This window comes from Stenella coeruleoalba (assembly GCF_951394435.1).
Source record: "Stenella coeruleoalba genome assembly, chromosome: 3".
NCBI classification, from domain to species: Eukaryota; Metazoa; Chordata; class Mammalia; order Artiodactyla; family Delphinidae; genus Stenella; species Stenella coeruleoalba.
Genome location: NC_137148.1, coordinates 71,359,034 through 71,382,362, shown reverse-complemented (window position 1 = coordinate 71,382,362; position 23,329 = coordinate 71,359,034).

The following is a 23,329-nucleotide window of genomic DNA, read 5'->3' as shown; positions in this document are numbered from 1 at the left end:
TTAGCCATTTTTATAGTACATGTGTAATGCCATCCCTCGTTTTTCTTTAATGATACTCCAACAAAATTAAGGATTAATTTTTCTTTGGATTGTTAATTGAATTTTGTGAGGCAGTCAGTACCGAGCCCTGTAACTCCTGATGGTGTGGAGAGGAAGGTGGGCAGGGGGAGGAAGGTGGGCAGGAGGCAGAAGGATGGCAGGAAACATTTTATGCTTTGTGCAACTTTTATGAAAAATATTCTCTTTACTTACTGCATATTTTACTGTTATTATCATTTGGTGGGCCTTAGGCACAGGCCACACACATCATCCGGCTAAAGAGGATTCTGCAGCCTGTCTGTGTGTCATTATGGTGTTTGTTTCATAACAACTGCCTATGAATCTTTATTAAAATTCAAACGGGCTGTGACTTTGAGCCAACAATGGGGCCCATATACACTAAGAGAGCACAGTCTGTCCCTGAGAAGGCTCTGGCAGGATCAGAGTAGGGTGTATCCAAACCCAGGCACTCTGCAAAGAATCTCAGATCCAGAGACTCTGAAAGAGATAGGAAGAGACCATTAAAATGTATTTCTCCCAAATAAGATATGTGGTATTTAGTTCATTCACGGAGTGAGAAGGGATAGACCCCCCCCCGCCCCGAGCTAACAACCTAGTTGAGAGCGACTTGCAACCACCTCCCTTGCTGACTGACCTAGGGGAATTAATGTTGAAATGTCAGGGGCTTTTCTAAAGAAAGATTTCTAAAAGCACAAAGGCAACAACACAGCATTTTCAGTAGGTACATTATGAAATCATAGAGTTTCAATGGTGGTGTAATAATCTTTATAATTGCATCTATTCTTTCATGTATTGAGATACAACCTGGGTTTATGAAACAAAATCTCCATTAAAAATCCAGGAAATATCAAGTGTGAAGTTCACAGATTTAATCTCTAAATTAAATACTTATTATTTTTACAAGTATTTTTTTTCTGGATTAAAATACTCCTATAAAACTACTATGAAAACATGGACATAGAACTGGTTGTGAGAAAAAATTACATAGTTGTAGAATAAAGATTAAATAAAGGTTAAAAGGACTATATTTAGTATTTAATGACTATATAGTCCATTAATTAAAATATAATATATTTATTAGAAATGTGGGAGAATGTAGATACCGAATGGAAAAACAATTATTTCTAATGATCATATTGGAGTGATAGCATTAGTATTATTCCACTGGACCTTTTGGGTTTATATGGTTAGATAAAGCATACTTTGTGTAAGGAAGTAAATATAATAGCAATACAGAGGAAGTTAAATTAAATCTTCATTATTCTGTATTTGAATTAAAAATATCAATATGAACTTATGGAAGTATTATATTTTAAATATGGTATTATTTAATCTGTTTATATATTATATCTCTTGCTACTACTAAAAAGGCCTAAGAATAATAACACATTCAGTGGCATCTCTCATGCCCGGATTGTGAACTGGTAATATGATTTTTTACTAAGAAATCAAAGTGACTTGAAGAAATGGATGGATGATTCCATGTCTCTGGTAGGAGTTTTGCAAGATGAGTTTGGATCATCTTTCATACTAGAAAGAATGAAAACTATCAAAGACTACTAGTCATATCAAAGAAACACAGGAGCTAACTTGAAGAACCTTCCACTTACCAATGATAAGACAATTTAACTCTATTAGAATATTAATTGCAATAGATTGAAGTACATAAGGTGTATTTGAATACATGAATTCAATAATAATATTTTAAAACTACTAATTGGTTACTTCAAAAGATGACCAGAAACGATTATCTTGAAAACAGGTAAATAGAGAAGAAGAATCAAATGTGTCCTTTCAAATAGTGGATAAGGAGAAGTATTTCTTTATAAGATGTATTCCAATTAATAAATCGAAAAATGATAGGTTAGCACATCACCATTTTTCAAGCCTCCATGAATTCATATATCTATGCATTGAGTATCAGTGGATGCTAATGTCACAGGAAGGGAGACAAACATTACATGCCTCCTGGTGTAAGTATACAGGACTCCTTAGAGGCTTGTCATAGAGACCAAACTTGAGTCCCACGAAGCCTCTATATCCAGCATCCAATTTACAGGAAACACAGAGAGTAGAGGCACATGCTTAACTATCCCATGAGCATGTAATCAGCAAGATCCAAACTGTGTAAAACTCAACAGGTCAAATGGCCTGGGCCTTTAGCAGAGAAATCTAAGGAAATAATGAGTTGAAGGAGAAAACTGTAGATGAAAAGAAACTTTAAAATTCTATTAAAAATTTAAGAATGGCTAAGACTGAAACTGTATTTCTGGGGAGCTAACATTTGTAAAATTCTGTACGTAATTCTAATGTGAGATGAATTTGGCAACTATAGGGTTAGAGACTGGTAAACCAGTTGGAGGTGAGGTCACTTGACTGCACCATGCTATGAAAGTATGTTGGCATTAGAAAACCAGGGACACAGAAGAAAAAGGTAAGATGTGTGCTGGAGCATTTTAGCATTAAGATGGAAGCATATGTTGACAAGGCATCAGACTTTAATAGGAGAAGTGGGAGATTTAACAACCACCCTAAGAAAGCTAAAGAGATAATTAAGATCCTGCCAGGCTAAACAGCCAGAGATGTTTTGATGCTGAACCATTCTGAAGGTTGGAGATAAGCTGTGTGGACAGACTTGAGTATAAGTGATTTGGGAATGACATTAAATATTCTTAAGGTTAAGTATTAGTGGAAATGTTCTAAAATTTTACTTTAATCTTTATTTCTTTCTAAAATTGCTTTATTTAGTAATTAAAAGCAGTATGGTGTGGTATAAGGAGCTGTATGAAAGATGGATCTGGGTTCAGATCTTGATAACACTATTTCTTAACTTTGTGACTTTGCTGAACTCAGCTCCTAAGTCTCAATTTTATTGTATGTAAAATGGACATAATAAGCCATACCTTAGAGAATTATGAAGAATAAATATTACTAATGTGAAAGCACCTACCTGTATTTGTTGGTTTTTAAACGTGTGTTTTTTAATATTTAATTTTGGTAAAACTTTAAAAAGAAAGAAAAATGTAATTAACAGATACAGTGTATCTACACTTCACATTTAGAAATCTTAGCATCGTGCATTAAAGAAAAAGTAGCAGCTGCATCCCTTTCTACTTTTTCTTTACTCAGGGTACAAATACAAACTTGTTTCATATTATCCTGATGCATTTATAACAATTTTATTGATGTATGACTCATCATCATATGATTTATCTATTTAAGGTATACAATTTAGTGTTTTTTAGTCTCTTCACAAGATATACATCCATCATTACAACCTAATTTTGAAACATGTTTGGCCCCGGGAAAGAAACCTGTGTCCCTTAGTGGACAATCTCCATTCCTCCCTAACATCACCAGCCCTAGGCCACCAAGAATCTATTTTCTGCCTCCATAGATTTGCCTATTCTGGATATTTTATGTAAATGAAATCATACACATGTGGTCTTTTGTGATTGGCTACATGCATTTAGTGTAATGTTTTAAAATGTTCACCCATGTTGTAGTGTGTATCAGTACTTTGTTCCTTTTTGTTGACAAGTAATACTGTACTGTAGAGATATACCACATTTTATTTATCCATTTATCACTTGATGGACATTTGGGTCATTTTCACTTTTTGCCTATTATGAGCAATGCTGTTATGAACATATATATACATGTTTTTTAGAGATATGTTTTTTATTTCTCTAGTGTATATTCTTGGGAATGGAACTGTGGCATCATATTATAACTCTATGTTTATTATTTAGAGGAATTCTTGTTTTCCAAAGTGGCTGCACCATTTTTCATTCCCACCAGCAGTGTATGAGGGGTCCAATATCTCTAAATCCTGATGAGATATCTAGTCTAGTTCCTTCTCTGGTTAATTCATTGAAAATATTGACTAGTATTCTACTGCATGAATAAAACATGGCTTAATCATTATGTATTTTTCTTCCTGTATACGGCCTTCCAGTTGATTTTCTGAACACATTGGCTGCTCTCTCATTCTTAACAACCATTAGAACATTTGATGTTAAGTATTGTCAGATAACATCTCCTCCAAAAAATAGAGGAATTTATAATGTCCAGACACTATTACTCAATACAAACAGTACCCTAGAAACATATGTTTAGTAATCATAATTTATACAGTAATGCCTTACTTCTGTGGACATAAAAAGTATTTATTTTCATTCTGTAGGTTGAGGCAGAGTCATAGTAATTAAGCTTAATGATTACATAGTATGTTTCTGAAGTTACAAAAGTAGGAAGAAGAAAAATATTTGGAAATTAAAACTGAGGATAATTCATAAATAAAAGTCACAAGTAGACAGTTGAGTCAACTGCCCATCCCCCCAAATTCCTCTGTAAAGTGAACCTTGGGTAAAAAGGGTGGTTGAGGACACTGAGGAATGATGCTGAATACTACAAGGTGTCAAAGACCTTGACCTGCTAGACACTGATTTAAAAGGGGGCACATCCACCTCCATCAGATGTTCTGTGTCAGAAAGTCACTATTCATGCTTCAAAGGGCAGCAGACATTCTATTCACAGAGAATGCTCTGACTCTGAGAAGGCTCTACTTTTGACCTAGAGAAAGAGAGGAATAGAAAGAGAGCTCTAATAAGACACTTTCAGATTTTATTATTTTTTACCTTCTGAATTTCTTTCCGTCTTTACAAAGCTTTGTCAGATTGGTCATCGGTACAGTAAATGTCTCTTTTCCATGAGTGAATTTATTCACTCATCACTTAGCACATAACCAGAACTCTTATATGCTTACCCATGTTTCAGGCTCTGGATACTTGTTTACTCCCAATGATTTATACTCTTGCTACTCTTTGGCTTTTTATTTCTTTTATTTCAATTTTCATTACTCTTGACAGATCAGTCATTTAAAAAAATTCAATTTTGTGTCTTTTCTTTTCAGAAATATTCAGTAATTCCGTTTCTTACTACAGCTTGACCTCTGAAGCCAGGTGTCTGGGATGTGCTTCAAAATAATTTGGGCTTGGGGAGAAATGGGTGGATATCAATATACAGTCCATTTATGGTGGCTTATTAGACCATCTTTCTATTTTTTAAAATAGATTTGGATTTTTCTGTAAAAAAATTAAAACAATGAGTTGATTTTAATAAACCCTGCTGTAACTAGAATAATTTTTTTTTTTAATGATATAGGATTAGTAGAATTAAGGTGTGGAAAATGACAATAGAGTGAAAATGTGAAAAAGTGAGTTTGGAGCAAAAATGCAAAATGTCCTACTCCATTCTCTAGTAGGTCTGTGTCTTTATTCCTATCTTACCCCTAGGTTCTTCATGAGCTTTTTTTTTTTTTTTTCCTTAGATTCCATATATATGTGTTAGCATACAGTATTTGTTTTTCTCTTTCTGACTTAACTTCACTCTGTATGACAGACTCTAGGTCCATCCACCTCACTACAAATAACTCAATTTCCTTTCTTTTTATGGCTGAGTAATATTCCATTGTATATATGTGCCACATCTTCTTTATCCATTCATCTGTTGATGGACACTTAGGTTGCTTCCATGTCCTGGCTATTGTAAATAGAGCTGCAATGAACATTTTGGTACATGACTCTTTTTGAATTATGGTTTTCTCAGGGTATATGCCCAGTAGAGTGCTCTTTTTAGTTGTGTTGATTCAAAACTGAGAAGCTATTGAGATAAAAGTAAAGGCAGAACTAGTATAAGAACTAAACCTAAGAACCAGGAGTTTTATTAAGACTATTCTTGACATAAACCAAGGATGATCTCTTTCTTAAAAGCAAAAATGAGTGAAGTATTCACCCTCAAGTACTTGCCTTCTTATAGCTTCCCTCATGTTGAGAACATTATGCACAATGTTTTATCTATCAGCTAAATGATTGTTATTTTGCTCCAGAAATATTTATATGAATACTATGTGAATAGTAAAATAATTTTGAAAGTACATTGATTTACCTAGTAAAGGAAAAGGATAATTTTAAGCTCTGGGCTACTTTATAAAATTCCAAAAGGTTTTGATCATTAATAAGTATTAAATTACATTTTTAAATTAAATAACTTTATATATTTTTGAAGGAAATAAAAATAAACAATTTCCATTTACTAATTGCTTTATAAGTAAATATGGGTGAGCAACAATTAAAAAGAAATCTGCACAGAATTATGAAAGCATTCAGGGGGAATAGCCCTTTGAAGGAAAGTTCATTTTTTTTCCTTTAAAACAAGAAGATGGTTTTGAATTCTCAGCAAGGAGTTACCATCTCAATTAAAAATTGTTCTGAATAGGGACTTAAAAGCTGCTACTTCATTTTATTTGTGCTTTGGCCATTAGAAGTGTACAATAACAGAAATTAAAGTGATGGGAAATTAGTTTGAATTCTGTATAGTAATATTAAAGAACAAAGGAAAAATTTTTTCTCAAATACGTGTTATATTTTTTACTTTACATGTAATATTTGTATCTCTCATTATTAGCTATGTAATCAAAGAGTCAAACACCCAGACTGTTCTTTGAGGCCATATACTATCCATCAGATGGTGCTTTACACATGCAGTGAGAACACATGAAGATTGTGTTCATGAAAACTCCTGGGAATGAAGATATCTGTGACCATTTTCAGTTGGGGCTGATTTTTACCTGTATAAGAAGAGTAAAGATATCTCTGTTTTCATTTATATAATATGACTCAGTATTTGAAACAGATCGAGACATCCAGATTAGAGCAATCAGAGCTTTTCAGGAATCATTCACTGTTTCAGGGAAACATCCATGTGCTCATGTTTGTAGTTCTCTTTAATATTAAAACATAAACATCGGCACTCTGAAACATCAGGAGCTACTTTCTTAGATACTAAAAACTATGTTATTAAAGACGTTTAAGGCCCTACATTTCGGGACTTGGAAGTTCAAGCCTTCTTACTTCTTGTTCATCTTGTCATCCAGGACTGCACTGCATGGCAGTGTCATTTGTCCCCTGCAGAAACTTAGGAGGTGACTTTCATATTGCTGTCCATCTAAATGGTGTCCCCTAAGATAGTTTAATGCCAAACTGCACAAACATGGCAGGCTTATAGATTATTAGCATTAAAATGGCATATCTTCTGTAAAGTTACTGAACTTTACGAAACTATTTCAAAAATTTATTTCTATGTTTTGAAAGTAAAGTAATTCAAGTTTGAAGACCTAAGCAGAAAATGCAACCTGAATGACATAAGATTTTGTGTATTTTGTTGTATTAGACATTTAATACTGGCCCATCCCATTATGAAGATTTGCAAAGATCAATAGCGGAATCTTTTTATAGTGAAGACAAACTCACCATAGTGAAAGTACACATTTCTGAAAAGCGATAAGGACAGAAGGTGACACATAGTGGAGCATGAAGGACTAGTGAAACAGTTACTGTAATAGGGAGGAGTAGGGACAAACTGGGAACTTAAGGGGGAAGATGTAGGAAAGTGGTTTTAAGAGAAGCAAAGGAAATGAGAATCTCCACATTGAGCTGTAAAACTCAAGTTTATTATTAGGGGCCACATATGATGATAAGAAAAAGATTACCACTGCTTTGTCCCTTTTACAAATTCAAGTATAAGTTTTGGTCCCTGAAAGTGCTTCAACACCTGAGTCATAAACAGTTCCTCATATTATTCCCTCTATTTTCTTCTAAATAAAAATCAGGATTGTGTCTAATGGCTTTTCTTGTTCTCATTTTTTTTTTTTTTTTTTTTTTGCGGTATGCAGGCCTCTCACTGTTGTGGCCTCTCCCGTTGCGGAGCACAGGCAGGCTCAGCGGCCATGGCTCACGGGCCTAGCTGCTCTGTGGCATGTGAGATCTTCCCGGACCGGGGCACGAACCCGTGTCCCCTGCATCAGCAGGCGGACTCTCAACCACTCTGCCACCAGGGAAGCCCCTCTTGTTCTCATTTTTGAGTTGGCCTTTTTTTCAGACAAGAGGTCACAAATGGTTATGGTCTCAAAACCAATTTACCTAGAGAATAAAGTAGTAGTGACTGAAATGTTCTTTTTTTTTTGAAGTATAGTTAACTTACAATATTGTGTTAGTTTCAAGTGTACAGCAAAGCTATATATATAAAATTCAGATTATTTTCCATTATAGGTTATAAAAAGATATACAATACATGTGCTATACAATAACTCCTTTTTGCTCACCTATTTTATGTATGGTAGTTTGTATCTGTTAATCCCATACTCCTAAGTTATCCCTCTTCCCCCCTGTCCCCTTTGGTAACTGTAAGTTTGTGTTCTATGTTTCAAAGTCTTTTTCTGTTTTGTATATAGATTCATTTGTATTATTTTTTAGATTCACCTGTAAGGGTTGTCAACTAGTATTTGTTTTTTCTCTGACTTCACTAACTGTAATAGTCTCTAGGTCCATCCGTGTTGCTGCAAATGACAATATTTCATTCTTTTTTATGGCTCAGTAATATTCCATTTATATATGTATATATATTATCACATCTCCTTTATCTGTTCATCTATTGATGGACACGGGTTATTTCCATGCATTTCCTATTGTAAATAGTGCTGCTATGAATATTGGGGTGCATGTATCTTTTTGATAAAGTTTATGAGTTTTCTGGATATATACACAGAAGTGGGATTGCTGGATCATATGGTAGCTCTATTTTTAGTTTTTTAAAGAACCTCCATACAGTTCTCCATAGTGGCTGCACCAATTTACATTACTACCAAGAGTGTACAAGGGTTCTCTTCTCTCCACATCCTCTCCAGCATGTATTATTTGCAGACTTTTTGATGATAATCATCTGACCAGTGTGAGGTGATACCTTATTCTAGTTTTGATTTACATTTCTCTAATAATTAGCTGTGTTAAGCATCTTTCCATGTGCTTCTTGGCCATCTGTGTATCTTCTTTGGAGAAATGTCTATTCAGGTCTTCTGCCCATTTTTTGATTGAGTTGTTTGGTTTTTTTGTATGAGCTGTCCGTATTTTTTGGATATTAATTCCTTGTAAGTCACATCTTTTGCAATTATTTTCTTCCATTCCATAGGTTATCTTTTCGTTTTGTTGATGGTTTCCTTTTCTGTGCGAAAACTTTTAAGTTTGATTAGGTCCCATTTGTTTAGTTTTGATTTTAGTTCTTTTGCCATGGGAGATAGATCTAAGAAGATATTGCTATGCTTTATGTCCCAGAATGTTTTGCCTATGTTCTCATCTAGGACTTTTATGGTGTCATGTCTTATATTTAGATATTTAAATCATTTTGAGTTCATCTTTGTATATGGTGTAAGGGAATGTTCCAATTTCATTGATTTACATGTAGCAGTCCAGCTTTCCCAACACCACTTGTTGAAGAGACTTTTTCTCTATTGTATAGTCTTATCTCCTTTGTCATAGATTAATTGAATGTAGGTATATGGGTTTATTTCTGGGCTGTCTGTTCTGTTCCATTGATCTATATGTCTGCTTTTCTGCCAATACCACACTGTTTTGAATACTGTAGCTTTGTGGTATTGTCTGAAGTCTGGAAGACTTACGCCTCCAGCTCTGTTTGAAATGCTTTTTACTTGGCAATATATTGTTGCCAGCATCACAGATAAAAAGATGTGTTCAAGAAGAAAACCTTTCCCTGTATCCCTACTTAAAAAATGACCCCATCATCAGAATCTTATAGAGAAACTGACCTTTTTCAAAGAAAGAGCTTATATATCTTGTGCTAAATAAAAATAAAATGTGTTTAACTTTTTGCCACTAACGTGTTCAGCATTTACACCTTTATGTTTATTTGATACCTGGGAAAATGTGACTTCACCTTCAATCCAAAATGTATTTTGGATTTATACTTATTTAGTTTCCTTTTAAAATGTCTAAATAATACAGTGGAAAAGAATATTTATATACTTAAATGCCAAAATGTGTTTTATGTTGCATAACTTCTCTTTGAGGAACTGGGTATCATAATTTCTCTTTGAGGAGCTGGGTTGGAAATAAGACCTTGTAAGTGTTTGGTTCTTTACAGTTTTCTTTACAATGAGCTTTGGAGTAACAGGAAAAAGACCGTGATAATAATAATATTCTCAGTTCTCAAATATGCTTAATGGAGGCCAAAATGCTCCAAAAATATCAATTAATGGAAGATCATGTATTATTTGATTCTGCAAATTGCCATGAAGAAATGGTGGCAGTAATACCAAATCTGAAACTAGAGATATGTTTTATGTCTTGTACAAGTGTCCTGTACCAAGTATTTTTCAACATATATGCTCTCTATTTGATCTGATCTTTTTTCTCTTTCTGTTTTTTCTTCTTAAAGCTCGTGTGTGTGTATATACATATGTGTATGTGTATGTATATACACATACATATACACAAATGGATACTGTATGAAAACAGTGTGTTCTCACTGTGTTTGAGGATATAGTTAACTAGACTAAGCAGACTTCTTAAAGGAATGAGCATAATATGTTGACCCTCTTGTCAAGGGGAAGTCTGGTGATATTAATATTGAACATTTTCTTTCCAAATGAGGTATAGCATGTTGAATAATACCACAAGATCTACAAACACTTTTGAAACATATTGTAAAGGACTAGGGTATATTTGTGTTCCAAGGGCTGAGCTAGGAACTGCATGCTAGTTTCTGAGGATTTCTGTGAGCCTTTTTCATCTTGCCCTTGGCTGACTCAATTCTGTAGCTAGGGAGGTGTGGGGCAGTTATTTGGACTAGAGTGCCTTTGGAGAGTCCCCACCATTAAAATAGTCTCCACTGGCTTAACTCATGAATAAAATCATACATTCCAAAAGCAAAGAGGCAAAAAAGAAAATATAAACATTTTTCCCTTACACTTGCTTATAATGGGGTTTATTCTTAGTAAGGGGAATTTGTGAAAAAAATTTTTCTTTTGAAATGGAATAGAATAAATAGAACTTTACTGCACCTGGGGATGAATGTGCTTTGAATGCATTTCAAATGTGTTTTGCATACGCTTAAGCCTAATATGTTAGCTTTTCTTTGGCAGAAGAGTATTCTGCTATGCCCTTTCTTGCCCATTCGACCTAGCAATTCATCAATTGATATCCCCATTTACTGATCAATCACAATTTACTGAAAACCTCCTGTAGACCACATTTGCCATACAGAGAGATGCTATCCAAGGACAAGAATTCTCTTGCATTATGCTCAATTTACTACCATCTAGAGATGCAATGAGAAACAGAGAAAAAGTGTTTTCAAATCCTGCAGCCATCCTTTAGTGCAAGAATAACAGAATGGTAAATAATTTACTTTGGGTCACCTGTGTGATTCACATTCAAAATATTTGCTTAGTCCCAAATTTATGGACAGATATGTTTCGCGAGATTAAAATGTTCAAAAGTGTCTCTTTTGGCCTTGCATTTTATTTGTCTGATCTGTATTCTTTTTTTGTGCAATAAACTGATAAATATTCTAGCCAGGTTTTTTATTAATTCTTCTTGCTTCCCTTTTGTGGCTTTTGACTGACATCTATTCACTTCAAGGGTGATTTTCCTGTTGGCAAGAGGCAGAAGAGGCACACCAAGCATCACCTTCAGGAACAAGCAATTTAAGTACTATAATGAGATGGGTCTTTTCAGAGTCTATAATTGGTGACAAAGTATGGCAGCTTCATATCAGACAAAGATGTACAACACAGAGCTTATTAATGAGGATAGAGCGTCATACTCAAGAAAGCTTCCTGTGACTATGAGACAGGAGAATATAACAGATAGTGTAGGTTGTTACTAAGTCCAATATCTCCAATTTGCATCATAAAACCTTTATGTAAGCCAATTCAAGCTAATCCAGGATGGGATATTTTTCCCCTCTAGAAATCACTAGGGTAGCCAGCAATCCATCACTTTGGATCCCAGCCCTCACAGACAACAGCAATAATCATCTAAACTTGCAGATATGCTCAATTTAATTGGGTTAGTTTAGTAACCTTCCTTGTATTAGAGCCAACTTGCAAAGAGATGTAATATTTTCACAGTTATGAAGACATAGCAGCTGGCCATAGTAAGATTTGATTGTGGATCAAGAAATCAGATTTTCATCAAGTTAAGAACTCTTCATGGAAATATATATGGAATAAATAATAAAGTAAAATGATTAACAAGGAGACTTACAAAGATATTGGCAAGGCATGGGAAAACTGCCTTACTGACAATGCTGAAATCTGTTACTTAGCTTACTCTGGTGGTTTTTACTTATATTTTGGAGAAAACACATTAATTTTAAATAAGACAACAAGATTAAAAAGTAGATATTGAAATAATATATTATTTTAAGATTTAGAAGCTCTATGAAACTTCAAGATGTTCAAATTGTTTTGTAAATATTAATCCATTAAGCTTTATACAATTTTCTAGGAAGGTAACAGTATCTTCCTTTTTAATATTCTTAAACACTTAAAAAGTTAATAACTTTGATGCAGTCAAATACAATTTTAAGGAAAGTCATAAAGAGAACCCATATTCTGGGTTCTTGGTGCTTTGTTCTAACTGAGAAATGATACTTTTTATTTTGAGAACAATAGAAAACAAGTACCTTTTCTTAATTGTAACCTGGGACCTATTTCAATGAGGCAAGTGACCAAAATGCTGACGAATAAAACACTGTACAGTCTCTTCACCATCTGCAGCATATTAACAAATTTCCTTGATGAACTGTTTATAGTATAATTACAAAGAAAAATAAGGTTAAAATAAAACAGAATGAAAGGTAAAGGATTGTCTAACTTAAAATGCCCCTTTCCTAGTTATCAAGCATTCATTTGTAGAGAAAGGGGACTTCATTTCAACATGCACTGCTTAAGGGGAGAGTGTCTTTCTGTTTATAATTAGAGACCGTTTATTCTATTAAGTTGTAGGATTCCCCCTCAGATTGTCACTCTATGATAATGTTTCTAGGGAGTTCATGAATTTTCCAAGTAATTGAAATATTTCTTGAAGTCCAAATTTTGCCTTCATTGATTATAAGCTGGAAATCATAGCTCAATAAAACTTTTAGAAGCATTTAAAATTATAATTGTATATGGATGAAAATACCCAGGACCACATTTTAAACTAGCAGTGATTGCATAGGTATTATTACTAATGCTTTGCATATGACAAGTTATGAGAAGCTAGAAGCATTTCCTTCTGCACATCAGGACTAAAGAGAAAGAATCCCAAGGGTCAGAGACTGGCTTCTCCTGTTTGGTCAGGGACAAGTCAGGGATAATAAATTAGAATTATAGATTCTAGGGAGGTTGGAAAGACCTACCCCATTTCACTCCTTCTAACTAAGCTTTGATCTTACCCTCAGGATTCTGTGTGTGTGTGTGTGTGTGTGTGTGTGTGTGTGTGTGCGCGCGCGCGCGCGCACACGCATGTGTGCCTGTTTCTGTGTCTGTCTTTTGGTTCTAACCAGGACACTGATCAAAAAACTGGAATAAGTCCACTTCCTGCCTGACTCAGCATTTACAAAGTGAGGAAGTCAAAGGGAGAGAAAGGATTCATTTTATTCATTAAGACTATCCAATGTCTTAGGTGATACATTAACAATAAGTGCTGTCAGATGTAATATGACATAGAAATTTGTAATTTAGTGAGTCTATTTGTGTACTAAATTTATATTTCATATTATCTATTGTGCTTGTTTCCCACTTTTTTTCTTTTCTGGGTAAGTGAATAAATAACTGAGTTTTAAAGACTGAATTTTCAATTTGTGGGTCCTTCTTTTTCAGTCCACTCTCCCCAGAAACAACTTTGTATGCAACCAGATATGTAGCAGCAAAGAATGTTGAGTAGAGTGTGGGCTTTGATATTAGACAGTTTTGAGGTCAAGCATAGATAATTCCCTTCTTAGTATTAGAACCACAGACAAGCCTTGGCCTCTCTGAGCTTTGCTTTTCTCATTTATGAGCAAAAGTAATACTGTCCACTTTGTAGGACTGGTTTAGTGTCTAGAAATAATATATGTAAAGTGTTCATCTTAGAAACTAGCATTTAATGGATACACAGTGGATATTATTGCTGTTATCATTCCTACTGTTGTTATATGAGCAAGAAGGTCTCTGGGGAAAGGATAATTGTTTGGGTGAGGACTTGTGTGGGATCATATGATAGAGTCTCTTTCAAATTCTTGCTCTTGTGACAAACTGCATCTGTGCCTTTTCTCCAAGTGAATCATTCACATCCAGCCTGGCCACCTGATTATAACCTCGCCTCTCTTTCACTTTCACTAAGTGTTCAGTAATAAAAATAAGATGACAGTTTGCCACTTCCAAGTGTGGTGACTCAGCCCTCAGGGTTGTTTGTGAAGTGACTTACCTTTCCCTCATTTTGTGCAGTAGAACATTGAAGTAAGGGTGTTAGGTGGTATAAGCTGGGTTTTTTTCCTTATCCTGAAACATAAAAGAAGTTATTTTTCTATGTATCTTACCTTTTCTGTGAAGTAATGTTTTGTTCACAAAAATATTAAAAGGGAATTAGACAAGTATTTGTAAATTATTATTAAGATTAAAATTCAAATATATTTCTGTGCAATAAATAATTAAATATCTATTGATACTAACCCAGGACTATTGTAGATGTAGGTTTTATAACGGGTATAACAATAGTTAAAATTATTTCAGTAATGAAACGTAATAGAAACATGAGGAATTTGTGTGTAAGAAGAAGATATTTTTTAAAGAGTCTAGTGTTAAGGGAAAGAAAAGGCTAGGAAGCTAACCAAGAATGCCAAAAATGATTGTTTTCAGTTAGATGAAAATATCTTATATGTCCTTTAAAATGAATGAAGACATATTTTATCCTGTTATTTTTTTGACAGGTGTCGTTTTACCAGGGCAAGTGTTGTAATATCTTAGTTACTTTTAGAAAGTAACAGCCACTAATAATTTCTAAAGTTTAAAACTGGTGACCACAGTCATCAGATGTTGAGCTGAAACTTTCATAATTGTCGGCGATTTATTCTTCCTATCCCTATAAGTGAGCATTTTTGCAGAGAGTCCAGCATCACACTGTCACTGACTGAAAATAATCTGAAATTGGAGTTGGTAAAACCTACCTATCTGTGAAGCTATCCTACTTGTTCAACTCTCAAGAGAAAAAGGAAGCTAATCTTGATCAAACATTTACATTTTAACTCTTGCCATTTTTTTCTTCTTTCAGGCAACTTATTTTCTCTGAGTAATTCTCTAAGTTTTACATCTGTACATGGTCCTCCAGTGTTGTATACCTTATTTTAGTAGTTCCTGGTCCTTTGTTTCTAGAAAGCTAGAGAGTGCTCCCCTTTGTCTATGAGAAGATGAAAAAATATATAATAAACTGTCCACTTTGCTTCACAGTTTATTCCTTCTTCAAGTTAATGTCCTCTCCTTTTGTACTTTTTCTTATGAGCAATGAGTAATGTAGAAAATAATGTGTTCTGTTTCTCATTCTCTAAAAGGGTTTAAACATTGCTGACCATGAAGGAGGTGGCAGGTAAACTCCCAGAGAAAGAGAGTAGCTGACAGCTCTTTGGTGGCAATAGCAAGCAAATGTGTTGTCTTGATTTGTAAAGGGTTTTAATGTCATCAATAGTAATTCAGCAAAGAGAGAGTTGTAAAATGCAGCTCAAAATGTAGCAAATTGCATCATTGTCAATGCTTTAGAATTTTAAAATATCTGCAGCAGATGGTAGAGTGCTAGGAGCAATGTCTTGCTTTAGTGTCTAGGAAAAGTTTATGTCATCATAAACCCTAGCATGATTGTGGCTTCTTTGGCCTGCTGAAAAAAAGTTGTTATTTATTTTCCTTCCAATAATAATTTGCTTTTAAAAATATTTAACAGAGTATCAAGAAATCAGGATTTCTTAGAGAAATTGTTCACTTTCCAAAGATATAAAAGAATATTATATAGTATCCTCAGAAGTAGAGAAATGTTTTGAAACAACTTAATAGGGTTTTTTTTCTCAACAGAAAAATTCTGTGTTATATATTGTCCAGTCTAGTTTTAAATGTCCTGAATAAGGAAGGTATTTTTGCTAAAAAAAAAAACCCAAAAAACAGTTCCAGTGCTGTACAAATTCATCAAATTTTAGTTCTGGAAGCTTCTTTAAATATTAGGTATTCCAGTATTTACAAATGGTGGAACTGGAACCCCTCAGGATTTATCTAAGAACATATACCTGGAATTAGGCCACCAGGTATCTCTTCTTCTCCTTCAACTTAGATTTTTGTTTTGTATTTTTTAATGTACTAAATTGTAAAAAAAAAAGTTAATAATCTAATTGATATTTGTGGCAAGTACAAAAACTTCCTCAATTTAAATTGATAATTGTGCAATAATTGTAGCTTTCTAGCCTACAATTTCTTGGAACCTTGAAGAAACTGAGCAATGGGTTGTCTTATTTTTTAGAATCATGCAAAAATCAAAATGAAGAATAGAATAAAATAACCTATATTTTAGAAGGAACACATGTGACAAAAATATTTAAAATTAGGAAATTTTTCACTGGCAAATATTATACAGAAAGGGCCTTGGGTTCTGTATCGTGGTGGCTACTAGGATCACCTTTGAAGCCAGTCTGTCTGGGTTGGACTCTCAACTCTGCCACTTAATGCTTTGTTATTTAAGCATGTTTCTCAGTGTCTCTGTGCCATGGTTTTCTCCTCTCTAAAATGGTGCTACTTATTCCAAGGTGTTGTTGTAAGGATTGAATGAGTTAATAATGTAAAACACTTTACATAGTCTCTGGAAATTAGCACGCTTATAACAAATTCAAGTGCTCTTATTATTATATATTAAACTTCACACATTATAGACTGAACTTTTTGTCAGGAAGACAGTGGCTGAGATAAGCAGAAATGTGTAAGTAGTTATCAGGAAAACTAACTAGTGCCAAAGAATTAGGAGAAAGTTTCCCAAAGCATATTACTGGAGAGGTGCTCCAAAAATCATTTTCTACTTTATCTGTTACATGGAAGTATCCCAACACAGGCAGAGTAAACTATATTCCGTTTCCCTCTTAACCTGTACTTTAGTTCCCTCCAAACTTTTGTACCCTAGTTTCATTCTCTTTATCTGGAAATTTTTTTTTCCTTAAAATTAAATATGCCAGGGACACTATGATTCCAACTGAGGCTACTGAGAAAAGACGCTCAGATAAGAATAAAATAAGAACAGCCACCCTACTGGCTTTTCTATCTTGTGCTCAGCTTCCCTTGATAATGCTCAAGAGGGAAAAGGTAACCGTGGAAGATGAGAGAGGAGCATATTTATCCTTCCCCATAGCATCACAAAAATCTTAGAGTCAACTTTAGTTGTTTCTCGCAGTTCAGCCTGACTCCTGGTACCAAGGGACCAGATCAGTCTTTTCACTAACTAGTTGTTGCATCTCACCCCCATCCCCCATCAGTCTCTTTCTGAAGGCCACACACCCTGTGTGGCTCTGTGCATAAAAAGCTAAAGGATAAAGTAAACAAAGAAACTGTCAAAACAAAGGCAGAACATGTTGCTAGGCATGCTAGTGGAGTATTTCCAGAAATCTTTTTTTCTGAGCCTCAGTACTTGTTGCCTTAGGCACCAGGCTGTGGAGATTCTTTTCTTTTGATATAACATTTTGACCTTCATTTATACTCTCTTCAGTTATATGTAAAGTTAGTTGTCAGCATCTAGCATTCCTTAGTCTTTACCCAGTGCATGTTAGTTTATGATCAAGGACAAAGGCATTGATGCCGCTCGTTGATGTTCCTGCCATGTAACTGTCACCACTGACATTCACCTTTCTGATAGTCACCCTTGAAAAATAGTATATCATTTCTGAGGGTCATCTCCTTTCACAGATTCAGACCTTGATGTATATGGGAAAAAAAGCCAATTTTTTCCCACTATCTTTGTCCATCAATTCAACATAGCTCTCCAACCACAAGATACGAAAGAAATCTGTTAGAACATGACTCATTTTTACAAGTGTTCACAAATGCTGCATATCAAATTAGGACTCAGAAAAAATTAGGAAGGTCACCCAAATAAGAGACAGGTATGATATACTTCCCTTATAAACTGAGTAAATTTTGTCACTAAGTATCATTATACATGTCATTTCCTGTGCCAGTGAAAAATACCAAGGACGCAGCTTTTTCCAGTGACCTTGCATCCTTTGTTGATGCTCGATATTCTCCTGTCCTAGAGAGTGCCGCTGATTCATTCCATTCCTATGTATGGAAAAATTGGGGTTCTTTTTGACATCATTTTTATAACTCAAATGTAGATTGGTACCTTGGATTGTCAATTTCTACATTCTTTGTTGATACACATAAATATTGCTTGTATATTTTCCTTTGGAATGAGTACATCACAAACATGAAGTATACGTGAAATGTAGGAGGTTCTCAATAAATAAGTAGATTTCCTGTTGGGAGATTGGTAAGATAGCAAAGCTCTTATAACACAAAAATATGTGTTAATGGAATGATCACCTGCAAAATTAGTCCCTAATTTGACATCTATTTCCTATTCATCATTTCTTTATTGACTACATTTAACTGACTTTCAGAAAACAGCGCAAGCCAAAGGCAGGACAAAGGTATTGATATATGAACCTGAATCTTATAAAAGTTGCTAGATTTTTTGAAATCACTGTGCCTTGGAATAATCTTATATTGCCTTCCTCCTTTGAAACTGAGCTCTGATTTTTTTTTCAGACACCTACACAAATCCTTATCTCCAGAGGGGATTCTAATCAGACTGTCCAAGTGTCTGGCATCTCCTTTTTAGCTATTGTTGAATCAGAATGAGCCTTTGATTTAAGTTATATCTTCAATAAAAGAGAATGATTTCTGTTCTAGGTTTTGAGAGGAATAGAGTTTTCCCTTTCACATGTTCTTATTCTCTCTTTTTATGGAATTCAATAAATAATCCTCAAATACCTTTGGAAACCACCCTGCAACTATAAGGGAGCCAGACTTTGGTTAAGACCTAGGGTATGGAAGGCAGGTTGAGAAACCAAAAAAACATGTGTTTTTGATAGTGTCTTTGAACACCTGTCATATGGTAGCTGGAGCACACTCTAGCTCCAGTTACGTATGCTAATAAATTTCCTTGCAGTTAATATATTTTTGAGTTGGGAATATCAAATATTTCAAGCAAAAACACCATAATTGAAAGTTATAGGAAGAATTATTAGAATCATAATCAAAGACACTTACAGATCGGCACATGGAAGAATTAGACCATTTACCAATTGCAAAAAAGAAAATGTCCAAGGACAGGATATTTTATGCGTTCCAAAAGAGAATATTTGGATATCAGAAACAGAAGAGAGGCTTGGGGAAACTTGATGAATCACTAACGTATTTTTTTCAAGTTTATCTCTATAGCAGGCCATATCAGAGAAATATGAAGGTGTTCTAACTGCCTTAAATAATTTCACCGGAAAAATCTGCCTCCTTCCTAAAAGAAACTCCTTGTTTATTCTAAAATTAGTGTATATTATCCATGGATATTGATTTATTAATAATTGATAGATTAAATTATTTTAAAATATATGTTATCACCTTTCAGTATAAGTTTCTAAAATATGGTTAATTATTTGAAGTGGATTGACTTTTAGTTGTTTTTTTCCCCTAACAATATCATATGCAAAACATTTTTTGCACGTAGTCAATCATGATCTACTCTTTCCAGTTTTAGATAGGAATGAAATTGTAAATGGAATTACTAAGTATTTCTCTTTCAAAATAAGCAAAGCACTATTATGCCATAAATTAATGCATGTGATGAGCCAACTTACATATTTTACAATATGACATGATTCTAATGTCGTAGCAGCTATAACATGGCTAGCTTACAAAATGATTCAAATTATGGCCAAGAACCAGTGTTTAAAAAGTACTTCCTTCTTTGAGTACAGGTTTTCTTCCAAATATTTTTTTTTCCCTTAACATTATAATCAATCATAAACAAGTCTAAGGGAGCAACATTTGTCAGACACTGGAGAGTCAAGGAAATATGAGACATGATCCTTCCCCTCAAAAAGATTTTGAGGAAGAAACTGTATATATTAAAGTGAATAGAGCTATGGGCAAAAGCAGTGCTGAAGATAAAAAGCACTATGGTCCTTGAGAGGAGGTTGTGGTACCTATGGATCTGGCTGAATACTCCCCAAACACCAGAGAGATTATAATCTTGAGATTACATGCTTGCTATTCAACGTGTGTCCATGGACCATAGGACAACATCACCTAGGAGCTTGTTAGAAATGCCAACACCTAGACCCTGCCCTGGATCTACTGAATCGCAGTCTCCATTAACAAAATTCCCCGAGTGATTTATATGCACAGTGAAATTTAAGAAACATATATAGGGTATGATGAAAAGAAAGATTTTAATCCTTTTTCCAATTTTTTTTCCTGAATTGGCTATCTATAAGAATTTAATGCCAACCTTAATATATTCACAGATTTTTTATTCACTTTGCAAGCAACATTTGAAGTAATATTAATGTTTCATGTGCAGGAACATGAACTCTGCAAGATGGGCACTCCACAACTACTGTGTAGGTGTGGGAGGGCTTCCATACAGAGCTCTCATTCCCAGAGATCATCCATGGTTTCCTCTTTGTTATCTCCAGATTGACTGCAGGAATGTATGGGGAAGGAGAAGGAGCATTTGACAGGAGACCTGACTTCTGTTCTCCGTTTGGGTACTAATTAGCAGCATAATCTGAATCATATAATTATTCCAAAAATTAATATTTTCTTATCTATAAAAGGATATTGAACGATCACCATGTTTTCTTTCAACTCTGAATTTTAATAATTCTCTTTCAGATTATCATACAGTAGAAGTTAAAAGGAATAAACCTAACACTACTTAGCCTTCTGTGCAATTTTTTTAGAGAAAAGCTTGATGAAGAATTGGTATTGTGTGTGGTGTATATATGAAAGCAGATTGTTCTTGGGTTAAAAACAAGAAGATGCTGAGCTTCCTCAGTGCCTTGTTATTTAAAGGAACTTTTTGCTTACTTTAAAACACAAAACAGATTTTTCACCTTCAACAGCCAACATTGAGATGTTGTACATATTTCTTATATAAGCTAAACATTGTTGGTATGACTCATAAAGAAGAATACTAATGAACTCAACCTTGCCCTACGTGCTTATTTTCTTATTTCCCTCTTCGACCTAATTTCCTCAAACTTTCTTTTATTATTTAGAGGTTTTTATATATTTTTTTGAAGACCAGTAGTTTCTTATCAAATGCTTTGCTTTCAAAAATTCATAAAGTAGATGATTGTTGAATGTCTCTTGGGATCAAGGCAATGCTGATATTCATGGGACATTCAAAGAAATAAAACAAGTCCATGGTGTTAACACTTACGAGTAACTGAATGGTGTAATTAAGGTTATAAATAAGGTCCTCCACATCCGTGCCAACACTTGTTATTTGTGGGGTTTTTTGTTTGTTTGTTTGTTTTTTTGTGGTACGCGAGCTTCTCACTGTTGTGGCCTCTCCCGTTGCGGAGCACAGGCTACGGACGCGCAGGCTCAGCGACCATGGCTCACGGGCCCAGCCGCATGTGGGATCTTCCAGGACCGGGGCACGAGCCCATGTACCCTGCATCAGCAGGCGGACTCTCAACCACTGCACCACCCGGGAAGCCCCCATTTGTTTATTTTTGCTTTTATTTCCTTTGCTTTAGGAGACAGATCCAAAAAAAAATATTGCTATGATTTATGTCAGAGTGTTATGCCTGTGTTTTCTTCTAGGAGTTTTATGGTTTCCAGTCTTACATTTAGGTCTTTAATAGGGGAAATTTTTTCTCAAATATTTTTAACCCAGGGTTGGTTGAATCCATGAATTCAGAACGTACAGATAAGGAGGGCCGACTGTATACATTCTTCTCACCTTCTTTCTTGTTTTGCTAGCTGGATGTGATGGACTACAAGACTCTAGTGCTTGGGTTGGCAAACTGTGGTCCATAGACCAGATCTGCCATGCTGCCTGTTGTGTACAGTTTTATTGAAATGCAGCCACACCCATTCATTTACATATTGTTTGTGGCTGCTTTGTGCTATAGTAGTGGAGTTTAATTGTAACAGAGACCTATGGCATGCAAAGCCTAAAATATTTACTATGTGGCCCTTTACAGAAAAACTTTATCAACTCCTGCCCTAGGAGACAGCAAAGTCAAAATCTTGAAAGAACATGGGTCCCCAAAGCACTGAGAAGAGAGCTGCCACCAACGTGAACCCAAACTTCCTGAACTATTATATGAGCCAGGGGGGGGAAAAGAAAACAAAAAAAACCCTGCTATATTTGATATATTAAATTTCAGAGTTTATTTGTAACATCAGTTTATCGTATCTTTGTTAGTACATCCATTTTCAGATGAAAAAAAAAAGTAAGTCAGAGAAGTTATATCATTTAGCCACAAATACTTTAGTAAATGTAATTGAAAAAGGATTTGAATGCAGGTCTGGGTAACGCTAAAATCTGTGCTCTTTCTAAATTCAGAGTGATCATCTTTGGTTGCTGAGTTCACAAGTGATTTTTATTTTCTTCTTTGCATTCTCATATATGTTTTTCTAATAGCTTTATTGAGATACATTCATATACCAACAAATTCTCCCTTCTAAAGTATACAGTTCAGTGATTTTTAGTATATTCACAGCATTGTACACCATCACTGATATCTAAGTTTAGAACATTGTCAGCACTCCAAAACAAATCAGATTAGCAGTGACTTCCTAATCCCTACTCCTCCTATCACCTGGGAACTTTTGATACTAATCCCCAATCCTATTCAAAGTGGAACAATGATGAATTTACCTCTTCTGGACATTTTATATAAATGGAATTGTACAATATATGGTCTTTTGTGACTGGTTTAACTTAGTGTAACATTTTCAAAATTCCTCCATGACATAGCATATATCAGTACTTCCTTCATTTTTATTGATGGATAATAATATTCCATTGTATGAATATATCACATTTTTATCCATTAATCAGTTGGGTTGTTTCCACTTTTTAGCTTAAGAATACTGTTGCTATGAACATTTGTGTATGAGTTTTTGTGTAAACATATATTTTTATTTCTCTTGGGTATATAAGTAAGAGTAGAATTGCTTGATTACATGGTAACTCAATGTTTAACATTTTAAACAACTGCTGAACTGTTTTTCAAAGTGGCTGCACCATTTTATCATCTCACCAGCAATGTATGAAGATTCCACTTTTTTCACATCCTTACTAAAACTTGTTTTTGCTTGTCTTTTTTTTTTTACTTTAGCTATCCTTAT